The sequence below is a fragment of the Clytia hemisphaerica genome, unplaced genomic scaffold (assembly GCF_902728285.1).
Source record: "Clytia hemisphaerica strain Z4C2 unplaced genomic scaffold, Clytia hemisphaerica genome assembly, whole genome shotgun sequence".
Classification (NCBI taxonomy): domain Eukaryota; kingdom Metazoa; phylum Cnidaria; class Hydrozoa; order Leptothecata; family Clytiidae; genus Clytia; species Clytia hemisphaerica.
Genome location: NW_027103376.1, coordinates 35,040 through 45,518, shown reverse-complemented (window position 1 = coordinate 45,518; position 10,479 = coordinate 35,040). Strand labels below are relative to the sequence as shown.

Genomic DNA, 10,479 nt, shown 5'->3' with positions numbered 1-10,479 from the left:
GGAATTCTCCGAGGTCAAATCTGAGTTTTCATGTTAAGCCGATATGGTCTATTGTTTAAAAATTCTTTCTCATAATAGAGCACCTGTTTTTTACTTTCTACATATTACGGTCCGCAAAACATATTTTACTCTAATATATTCTTTAATTTGTTTTAAGAAAGAAATTCCTATGTTCGATTATGATTGTTAAACCTGAGAAGAAAAATATTTTTGTGCATTTGTTTACTTTCACCTTCTGTCTATTGTAAGATTACGTTCACAAGGTAGCTTCTATTATCAACATTATCAACATTATATAAGTAGTTTTTGGACCTACCTGGAGGTCCTATAAATATAAATTCTCCGTCCGTTTGTCTGTTCGTCCGTCTGTTACCAGCTTTTCTCGAGATTGGCTTATTAGTTTTTTCTGATTTTTGGCACAAAGATGAAAAATGGCAATGCCCAAAATGTGACGGAGCCCAATTTTCAAAAAAAAAAATTTTCCGGCCAAAAATGTCGGAAATCGCCGTCTTTGCAGATTTTCATTGGACTTTTTCCTAACATATCTTTGTTTTTTCTCAAAAAAAAAAAAAAAACATCATTGATAGCAATTCCCACCATCATGATTCGATTGTCAATAAAGCTGATTTCAGCAACCGGAACTTTCTATATCTTTTTTCCCTTCTCCCCTTCCTTCTCCCCATCAACAATCAATGATGAAATGTAACGCGTTATGCTATTTCGCTAAACATTATATTTTCTAATGGATGGTTTCCGTTTTTCTCCTTTTTGCTATCTAACTTTCATCATCAGGTAGGTCCATTCAGCATCTAGCTTGTTCTTCATAATTTTATGGTCGTAATTATTCATAGTTCCATTGCTTATTTCTTTTTTGGACCTACCCCGGTGGGGTGGAGGTCCTATAAATTAACCCATGTTGGTTAGTTAGTGTGTTACCAGCTTTTCTCGGGATTGGCTCATTAGTTTTTTCTGATTTTTGGCACAAAGGTGCATGACCATAAACCCTCGAATGTGACGGAGCCCGATTTTCGAGAAAAAAATTCTTTGGGCAAATTTGGGCCAAAAAACTGCTTAAAAACGGGTTTTTTTGGACTTTGTGAAAAATTGGATCATTAATTTTTTCTGATTTTTAGCATGAAAGTAGGGTACAATCATAGTTAAAGGATGGCTCAAGCAGATTTTTGCAAAAAAAATTTTTTGGCTCAAAAATCGCATTTTTATCTATAAGAACCACTTTTAATAAGAATACATCAATGTTCTTACCCTTACCAAAATATTGACTAGAAAAGTATACTTTCAGTATATAGAAAGTATACTGCATTCATACTTTTGCTCAAATTTAAAGATTAAAGTATACTCTAAGTATACTCACCAAAATCAAAGCATCACTCAAATTAACAAAATGTGTACTGCATTTATACTGCAATCAGAAAGTATGAGAAAAGTATACTGTTTTTATACTTTACTGTACTTGTTTTTCAAAATGAGATAAAAATAAAAATAACTAGGTGCATTAGATCAAAAAGTATACTTTAAGTATACTGCCCTTGGAGAGGGAAAGTTCTTATTTGTTTTGAAATCATTTTTCCTTTGTTAATTTTCATGCATGAAAGATTTTTTTAAAAAGAAGTGAATCTCATAAAAACTTTGAAACACATGAAAAAATTCTCTCATAACATCAGAACATTAACTGGAGTGTGGTGTTGTGAGAGAAATTTGTTTTTGATTATTTTAAACTTGAAAGTTTTTAAACATTTATAAATTGAAGATGAAGGGTTTGCTTTAACGATAAGTATAAAGTTCAATGGATGGTGTGCAGCGACCTTGCTATTGTAAGTATAAAGATTACCTGTATAATTATTCAAAACTAATGGTGCACTATATGTCTGTGACAGCATGATGAGTTAGGTAGTTTAAGTTAAACCTGGTGTGAGTGCGGATACAGATTTTCTTTATCTGCTAAAGAGCTTTTAAGAATATTTACTTTCAATGTTACTTACAGTTACTTTACTGTTACTTTCAATGTATCAGATTAATGGAGTTTAGTTTTGAAATTTCTTGAAATTCATAAGCCTTATGGGCATGAACTTTTCAAATTTCATTGAAAATGTGTTTTGAATGGCCATGTGGTTAATACTAGCAATTTCTATGAAAGTATACTTTATTTATACTTTTTTGCAGTGTACATGAAGTACATTTCCATGCAGTATACTTAAAGTATATGGAATATTGTTCCAAAAATTTAGTACTTAAAGTATACTTCCTAAAACATCAAAATATATACTGAAAGTATACTTTTAGTACTTCTGAAAGTATACTTGCAGTACAGAATAACATATACTTAAAGTATACTGAGTTTTGATAAGGGTAGCCATATTATTATTATTATTTTTATTAGTTTTTTTACGATGAAAATGTCACGGTGGAGGGTAATGGTTTGAGTTTTCTGTAAACACTTATTATTTTTTTGGCTGAAAAACGAATCTTTATCTATAAGAATCACTATTTATGAGCATATCAATGTTATTAGCCAAATTGTTTTTTTATTATTATTTTTTCTAACAGAAGAAAATGTCACGGTAGAGTGCGACGGTTTGAGTTTTCTGGAAACCTTATTTATTAAGCTGTGTATTTTTCTGATAGTGGTTTTTATAAAGAAAAGCGCTTAATAGCTTTTTTATTTCTTTTTCAAAAATCTTTTTTAATAGTGTTGATAGTTTCTCTCAAGAGATATGCTTTCATTTTCTTTATTTTTTTGTATTTTGACCAGTTATGTCTTCTGTGTTTCATTGCTTCAATGTTCACTGATTAGTTTGATAACTAAGGTAGGTCCATAAAAGTATCGCTTGTTGTTGTCTTTACTGTGGTAAAACAAAAGCGAGAGAAGATTATGCCATTGTTTCAGAATTATATTATAATATGATTTAAGTTTCATGATAAATATTAGGAATAATCAGCATACTTTATGCATAGATTGCGCATCGTGAATCGTAAATCGTTAGATCGTGCATCTTAAATTACACCGACCCTTAGTTGAAGCAGAATTGGAAAGTTAAATTCAAAAGCGCATCAGAATTACGACAGATTTAGAGATTTTTCGCATAAATTATGCAAAAAGTTTGTTTTTGCATAGAAAAATTGTTGAAATATTTCCAAAAAAGTTAAAATATTATGTTTTTGTGCAACTTATATGTGGTTTTTGGATACTGTCTATGAAGTTTCATCAAAGTACCCATTTAAAATTGCCTAATATATTTGATTTTGCATCAATTTCCACATAAATTATATGTAAAATGGTGCATTTTGATGTCCTAAATGTTTCAGATGGCTCAAAATTTTCTTCTCAGTTAAATGATTGATCTATCACTTTTGATAGTTCGAACTCAGAAAATTAGCCAAAAACTAGTTTGGATGAAAAATATATTGATGTTTAATTTAATTTTTGCATAATTTATAATGAGTTAATGTTAAATTTTTTTGAAGTTCCCTTTTCACTGCTTTTCAAGAATTTTCAAAGACATTTACTTTTGCGAAAATTGCTAAAAATTGCAAAAGTTTTTGCTTGCGAAAGTTCTTGCTCGCAAAAGTTCATACGCCTAAAGTCCTCCTGCAACTCAGGCAAATAGAAAATATTTAGATTTTTTATTGAATTTTGTACCTTCTCTTTATGATTTTGTTCTTTCAGTAAGATATAAATACTCGAGAAAAAAAACATGCATATACAAGAATTTGTACAATACGCTGAAGAATGGAGAATTTGACTTTTTATTGTTAATAAAACAAAGACATTACATTGAGCTGCATCGAGTAATGCTTATTTGTCTTCATTATGAGGTGATCAAGGGTGAAAAGTTTTGACCCATTCAATTATTGGTGGTTTTCATTTGAATTCAACTCAATCGTTGCAACTGCTTGTGACGGTTCGTATTACTTATTTTTTGAAAAGAGATAATATATGTTTAACCCCAGTCTCAGTTTTCAACAAGCAAAACGCGAGGTCTGTTATAACGAAAAAAGGTTTTGTAAAAAATAATTTGAGTTAGCTAACTCGAAAAACTTAAGTTAAAACTTAAAACTTGAGTTAATAATTCTAACTCGGAAATCCTTTTTTGGAAATGAAAAATCGAATTAGAGTCAAGTGACGTCATAATTTGCACTTTTATGACCTCATAATTTAGTTCACTCAAAAATTCCTAACTTGAAAATTGCTAACTCAAAGTTTTTTAACTCAAAGATTCCAGGCCTCCCATTTTTGTCGAAACTGTTATTTTGCTTAAAATCCCTCCGCTTTGATATTATCAGTGCTAAAAAACAAATAAACAAGTTAACTTGTGCCCTGACCGAAATTTTATCTAGTTTCCAATTTTTAACGATTTAAGGGCTCTGGCCATAGTCAAAAAGTTTGTTAAGAGATCTGAACATAAAACTTTTGTTTTGGGTTCTTTGACATTTTTAACAAAAAAACTGCCTTTACAAGTTGTTTAGAAATTCATTTTGTCAAGAGTATTTAAGAATTTGATTACTAAAATTACGATTTATATTAATCTCTTTTACAAAAAAATGCTAAGTTTCAATGGGTAATTAACCTTTTTCATTCGAAATGTTTTTAAATTGTCAGCAAAGAATTGAACTATTTTAATTTTTTTGGAAAAATTTTCTAAATTGATGTATATCCAAAATTATGACTGTTTTTCTACGAAAAATTGGGATGAAAAATTGGTTAAAAACCACTATTTTCAAGATTTTGAGACAAAGAAGCTTCTACAAAAATATTCTGAAAATCTATTTTTAGTTTGGTTAAAGATACAGCTTATAACGCAAAAAAAAATTTTCAAAAAGAATTTTCATTGCCGAAAATAAGGTCTTCAAAGTTGAAATACCCTTCTTTGCAAATGTCTTCATTTTCCCCATTCATCATTTTTTTTCATTGCGATTTTTAAATTTTCAGATTTAAGAATAATTGGCCAAACAAAAAATGTATAACATGCCATAGTTATGTTGGTTACATCAGGCAAAAATCTATATTTCACACATGGCAAATATGAAAAATTCACTATGGTCAGAGCCCTTTAAAGCTGCTAAAGTGCTAGACATTCTGTAAATTGTAATTTTCCGAACCACCAGCCTTTTTGGTGGCTGACATTTTTGGCCCTATTTTAACACAATGATTTCATGTGAAATAACAAGAATATCCTTCTTCCTCAAGTCATTTTAAATTGAGTTTAAAATAAACGCTTTTAAGTCAACTTCAAATAAATTTCCAATTTATACTGTCGATCTTAGTTAATATCGTACTTTTGTCTCATTTTTGCCGATTTTTTATGTTTCAAAATAAGTTTTAGTTGGGTTTTCCCGAGTACACAATAAATAATGTATGGCTTAATCTCATTATTTAGCTTATCAACTTTTCTCTTTTTGTTTAGACCTAAGCATTGTTTTCAAGAGGATTTGAGATTCCCTTACAAGCTTCATTTTTGCAAAATACAAAAGACAATATGTATCTGTTAGAAAAGATCAATTGTTGTTGTAACTTTGTGTCTCGTACTCTTGAGTAATTGGCAATGTTCTGGTAAGAGTTCAATTTATATTCTTGTCTATTCAAGGTGCATTATTCTAATTTTTCTAGTAGGACTTAGAGAGCAAGAAAAATTAAAAGGTTACAGGAAACATAAAATTACCCCCGAGCCAAAAACGTTTGATTGTTTACAAATTTATGATAATTTGCAATAACATTTCATAATGATAGTAGTGAAATTATTTTTTCAATACGTTAGAGGGACATTGAAGTAGTAAATAGTAAACATTGTGCGAACCACGTGTCATTAAAGAAAACAATTAAAATCACGTGTCCAAAACAAACTTGTAAAACAATTGAACAATCAAAATTAGCCATATTTGGTTTGATTTTTTATTTTGACATGTGACATTTGTTTTGATTTTGTATCCGCTGCATACAGTTTGTTTACAAATTTCGCAAGTACTGTTATGTTTTAAGTTTCAGCTTTTCAATACTTTCAGTTTCAATCAATCCTCAGTTGAAAATAATTTGGAAAATCCAATCCAATATAATTTTTCCTCTTCTGACTTTTCTGACTTTAAATGACAGGGGGGGGTCAACATTTATAATACCAACCCATAGCCCAAAAACCTGGCTTTTGACCTTTTGAGCTAAGTTAACACCACCACCCCAAAATTGGTATCGATACCAACTTGAAAATCATAATTTTCAGAAAATGGGGGGGACCCACCCCCTTATTTTGGTATCGATACCAGCTTGAACATCATAATTTTCAGAAAAAGGGGGGACCCACCCCCTTAATTTGGTATCGATACCAACATGACTTTTTGAATTTGACAAAATATCATGGGACCCACCCCCTAATTTAGTACCAATACCAATCTGACAAATTTGAGTTTAAAGCTGTTTAAAGGGGACCCACCCCCCCTCCCACACAAACAGGGTACTAAGAGAAACTTTAAAAAACTCATTTTTGAAATACTCTTTCTTCAACACAACACAAAAAATGTCATATGCTAAAATAGAAAATGACTGAAAACTGACAATATAATAAAAACAAACCCATGCAATGAAGCTAGCAAAATCAATCTGAATCAATATTATCTGAATATAATTGATGTGCAAAAACTAGGAGGGCTATTATTAGTACATAATTTTAGAACAGAATAGATTCACTCATTACCAAATGCTATCACAGAAAAAATGTTTTTGCTTCGGGCTTGATCAAAAATAAAACTTGAAAATATCGAAAAAGTCCAAAATAAACAAACTTCAAAGTCATTTATACTTATTACTCATTTACAGTCATTATACTCAAAAGCTAAAACAAATCCAATTGAAACCTGTTTAGACTGATATGTACCCCGGGGTATTTTCTAGCTATAAGGGCAAAAATTAGGAAAGTTTTGCTGTCATTTTGATATGGATACCAACTTTCTGAATCATATTATTTAAAAAAAGGGGTACTCACCCCCTATTTTGGTATCAATACCAACTGAGGATAACTCTTTTTTTCTAAAGAAGGGGGACCCACCCCCATCAATACCAACTTGACTTTTCAGACTTTTAAAGGAAAAAAAGACACCACCACCCGGCTATGGGTCTGGTATCTGGATGTTGACCCCCTCCTGTAAATGATCGTGTAGATGACATGATTGTAGACGTTTTTGAGTCATTCAATTTGGTCTAATCAGAGCCAGATCAAACCCCATGTTTTGATTGTAGTTTCTTCCGTAGTACACATCAAATAAAAAAAACAAAAACATTACAACATAGTTGTTAGTAAATTATCCTACATAACTTTTTATTTTGTCTTTGTTAGGTTAATACTGTGGCATACATGATCATGCACCGAACCCTGGATATTTGGTGGCTTTGGACTTGTCATATCTAAGGAAGTTATTTTGGTTAGCTAATGATATGGTTGCATGTTGCTGCTATTCGACTGGTAAAACAGCTCAGAAAATATGACACTGGTTTCAGATGTCTGATGAATAAGATTTTCTGTAAAGGACATCCACTAATGAAATATATGAACTGAAGAAGCTAATGGACATTGGTTTGTAAGTTTAAATTTAATTCATTATCGTTTTTATTTTTTATTGTCTGGTGATTGTAAACTTTAAAAGATTGGCAACTATTAGGCTTGTGTTGAACATTAGAGCATAGCAGTTGAAAAGAAAGTTACTTTCCAAAAAAAAAAACTGATTCACACCATGTTAAACATCCATAATTCTGAGAAGATAAAAAAGTGTTGCTTTTGAATTGAATTTACGCACAAGCTGAGAGATTTCAGCGTCTCTGTCGATGATTTAGCAATCTCTGTTTTGGTAGTTCATGTCTGGTAGTGCAATTAATCTAAAAGTATTTTTTTAACAAAGACTTTAGTGTAATTTTCAAAACTTCTGAGATGTTGTCTTAATGGGTTTAGTCTGATTTGCTTTATCTTAAAAGTGGACAAATTTTCGCGCGGAATTTTTTTTCGCAAATTAAGAATGTAAAATTTTTCAGTGAATTAAAGTTCGTTATTCCCTTTTTGACCTTAATTATTTTATCTTCTTTGGGGTTTTGGTGCCAAATTTTCATGAAGAGGCAATATTTGTGAAAATCGACGTGGGTGAAATTTAATCAATTTAAGGTTACTTGTATATGATCGCTTTTGTTATTTTCGGATGATTTGTCACACCAGGGTATAGTCTGATTTTCCTTAATTTCTATGTAATCGTATCGAGTTGTTAAAGAGTGATCCAAAACAATTAGGAAAGCTGCTAATTGGTCCGCCAGTGAGTTGCAATTCATTGATAAGAATTATCTTTGATTTTAATTCATAATGACTATTGGGACTTTGTGACATGCTGGTAATTAACTATAATCTGCGTTAAAGAGTATAAATATACAGACCCATAATATTTCACCATCAGTTCTCAACCAGTAAACGTCAGTTAACTAGACAGTTTTAGAAATTCACATATAACTTTTATAACTCTAATTTTTCATTTTTCTACGATGTTAATCACTTCAGTGTTGAAAATCGTACTGTGAAGCAAGTGAAAGATTTTCGATTTCTTACGATGTTAATCACTTTAGTGTTGAAAATCGTACATTAATTTCATACCTAACTAATGCAATCTCGAACTAGTTTAAATCTTTCTACGACTTATACGACTTCTACGACTTAATCACTTCAGCATTTCAGTTCCAGCACCGAGGGTTGTTGCTGAGTCACTCTGATTTTTATCTACCATGGCGATTTCAAGAAAAAGATCACGCGTTTCCTCCTTTTCATTCTCCTCTTGCTTCTCTTGCTCAGCAAGTTCCTCTCTTTCCTCGTTTACTCTCATGCAAACAAGTTTTAGTTCTTCGGTGGTATCAATTATTTCATCAATGTCGTCAACATCCACCAGTCCGAAATTCTGTCTTGACAACTCAAAATGACGCTTTACACGTTGGTGCAAAACAGCGTTAGCATCACTAGGTAATTGGTGACAATTTTTCAAATGGGGAAAACAATCAATGCACTTCCAATGCATATTGTTTATGTGATAGGTAGCTGAAACAAGCTGTTTTGTACACATCAATTTTTTAAGAACATTATAAAAACGGCTTTTATTAAGATTTGTTTCATTCAATTCATAATATTTAATTCGCTTATTCAAATGTTCTCCACTGTTGGTAGGAAACATACCTTTGCCAACTTACATCTCCCTAGGACCTCTTCAGCAAATAGATAAACCACATATTATGGCAATAGTTTTTGGACCTACCTAAGGTAGTCCTTTAAATTAACCCTTGTCCGTTCGTTCGTTCGTCCGTTCGTTCGTTCGTCTGTTGCCAGCTTTTCTCGGGATCGGCTCATTAGTTTTTTCTAATTTTTTGCACAATGATGCAGAATGGCAATGCCCAAAATGTGACGGAGCCCGATTTTCGAAAAAAAAAATTTTCCGGCCGAAAATGGCGGAAATATGCCGGAAAAACAGGTTTTTCGGCATTTTCTCGAGATTTCATCATTAGTTTTTTCTGATTTTTTGCTCAAAGATGCGTATTAACAATGCCCAAAACATGGCCTAGTCCAATTTTTGAGAAAATTTTTTTTCCGGCCGAAAATGCCGGAAATATGCCGGAAATCGCCGTTTTTCTGGATTTTCATTGGACTTTTCCAGATAATTGGTTGTTTTTTCATTCAAAAAGATTATTAATAGCAATGCTCACCATCAAGCATGATTCAATTGTCAATAAAACTGATTTTTGCGACCAGAACTTCCTATTTATTTTTTCCCTACAACCCTTCTCTCTCCCCCATCAACAATCAATGATGAATTTATTGTGTTGTGTATTTTCGCTAAATGCTATATTATCTGACTGATTTTTTTCATTTTTCTTTTCGCATTGCTAACTAACTTTCATCATCAGGTAGGTCCATTCAGCATGTTGCTTGTTTTCTTTTGTTTCGTTGACAAATCGAATTCGGTAGAAATCAGTACCAGAGTGAAGTTTAACACTGTAAAAACGGAAGGTAGTGGTTTTGAAAACTGGTAAAAATGTTGAAAATACGAACATTTTAAGGCTTAAAACTGAAAAAGGTTAAGAACATCTGAAGGCGAAGGCTTCTTTTAAACGACGGGTATATACAAAACAATAAGAAGTTTAGTATTTATCAGTCGACTAATAAATACTAAACTGACGTTCAATCTTATAAAAATTCGCCTTGGTAATGTCTACTTAAGGTAGCGATGAACCTTTCCCTAATCTCATCTTGGTCATTCTCGTACAGAAAGCGGAAGTTTTACTCCCCCAAGAAGCCACCAGCCTTGTTACAAGGAATTCCATGTCTTTTCCGAATCCAATCTTTGGCGTGTCTCTCTGGATTTGCATTGCCTTAGATTATCCGAAGTAGCCACATTTTCGGGTAAATTAAAACCATGCGTCGTGAAGACGGTGCCTCCTGGTTGAATCGGCACTTC

The 10,479-nt window shown here is 31.9% G+C and overlaps 1 long non-coding RNA gene across 1 annotated transcript; it reads left to right on the top strand.

The window, feature by feature from the left end:
• The first annotated feature begins 3,689 nt into the window (after nucleotides 1-3,689).
• On the top strand, nucleotides 3,690-7,782 carry LOC136824271 (uncharacterized). Its single transcript, XR_010849116.1, has 3 exons — nucleotides 3,690-3,920; nucleotides 5,424-5,569; nucleotides 7,341-7,782. It is a non-coding gene; the product is annotated as an uncharacterized lncRNA (long non-coding RNA).
• The last annotated feature ends 2,697 nt before the right edge of the window (nucleotides 7,783-10,479 follow it).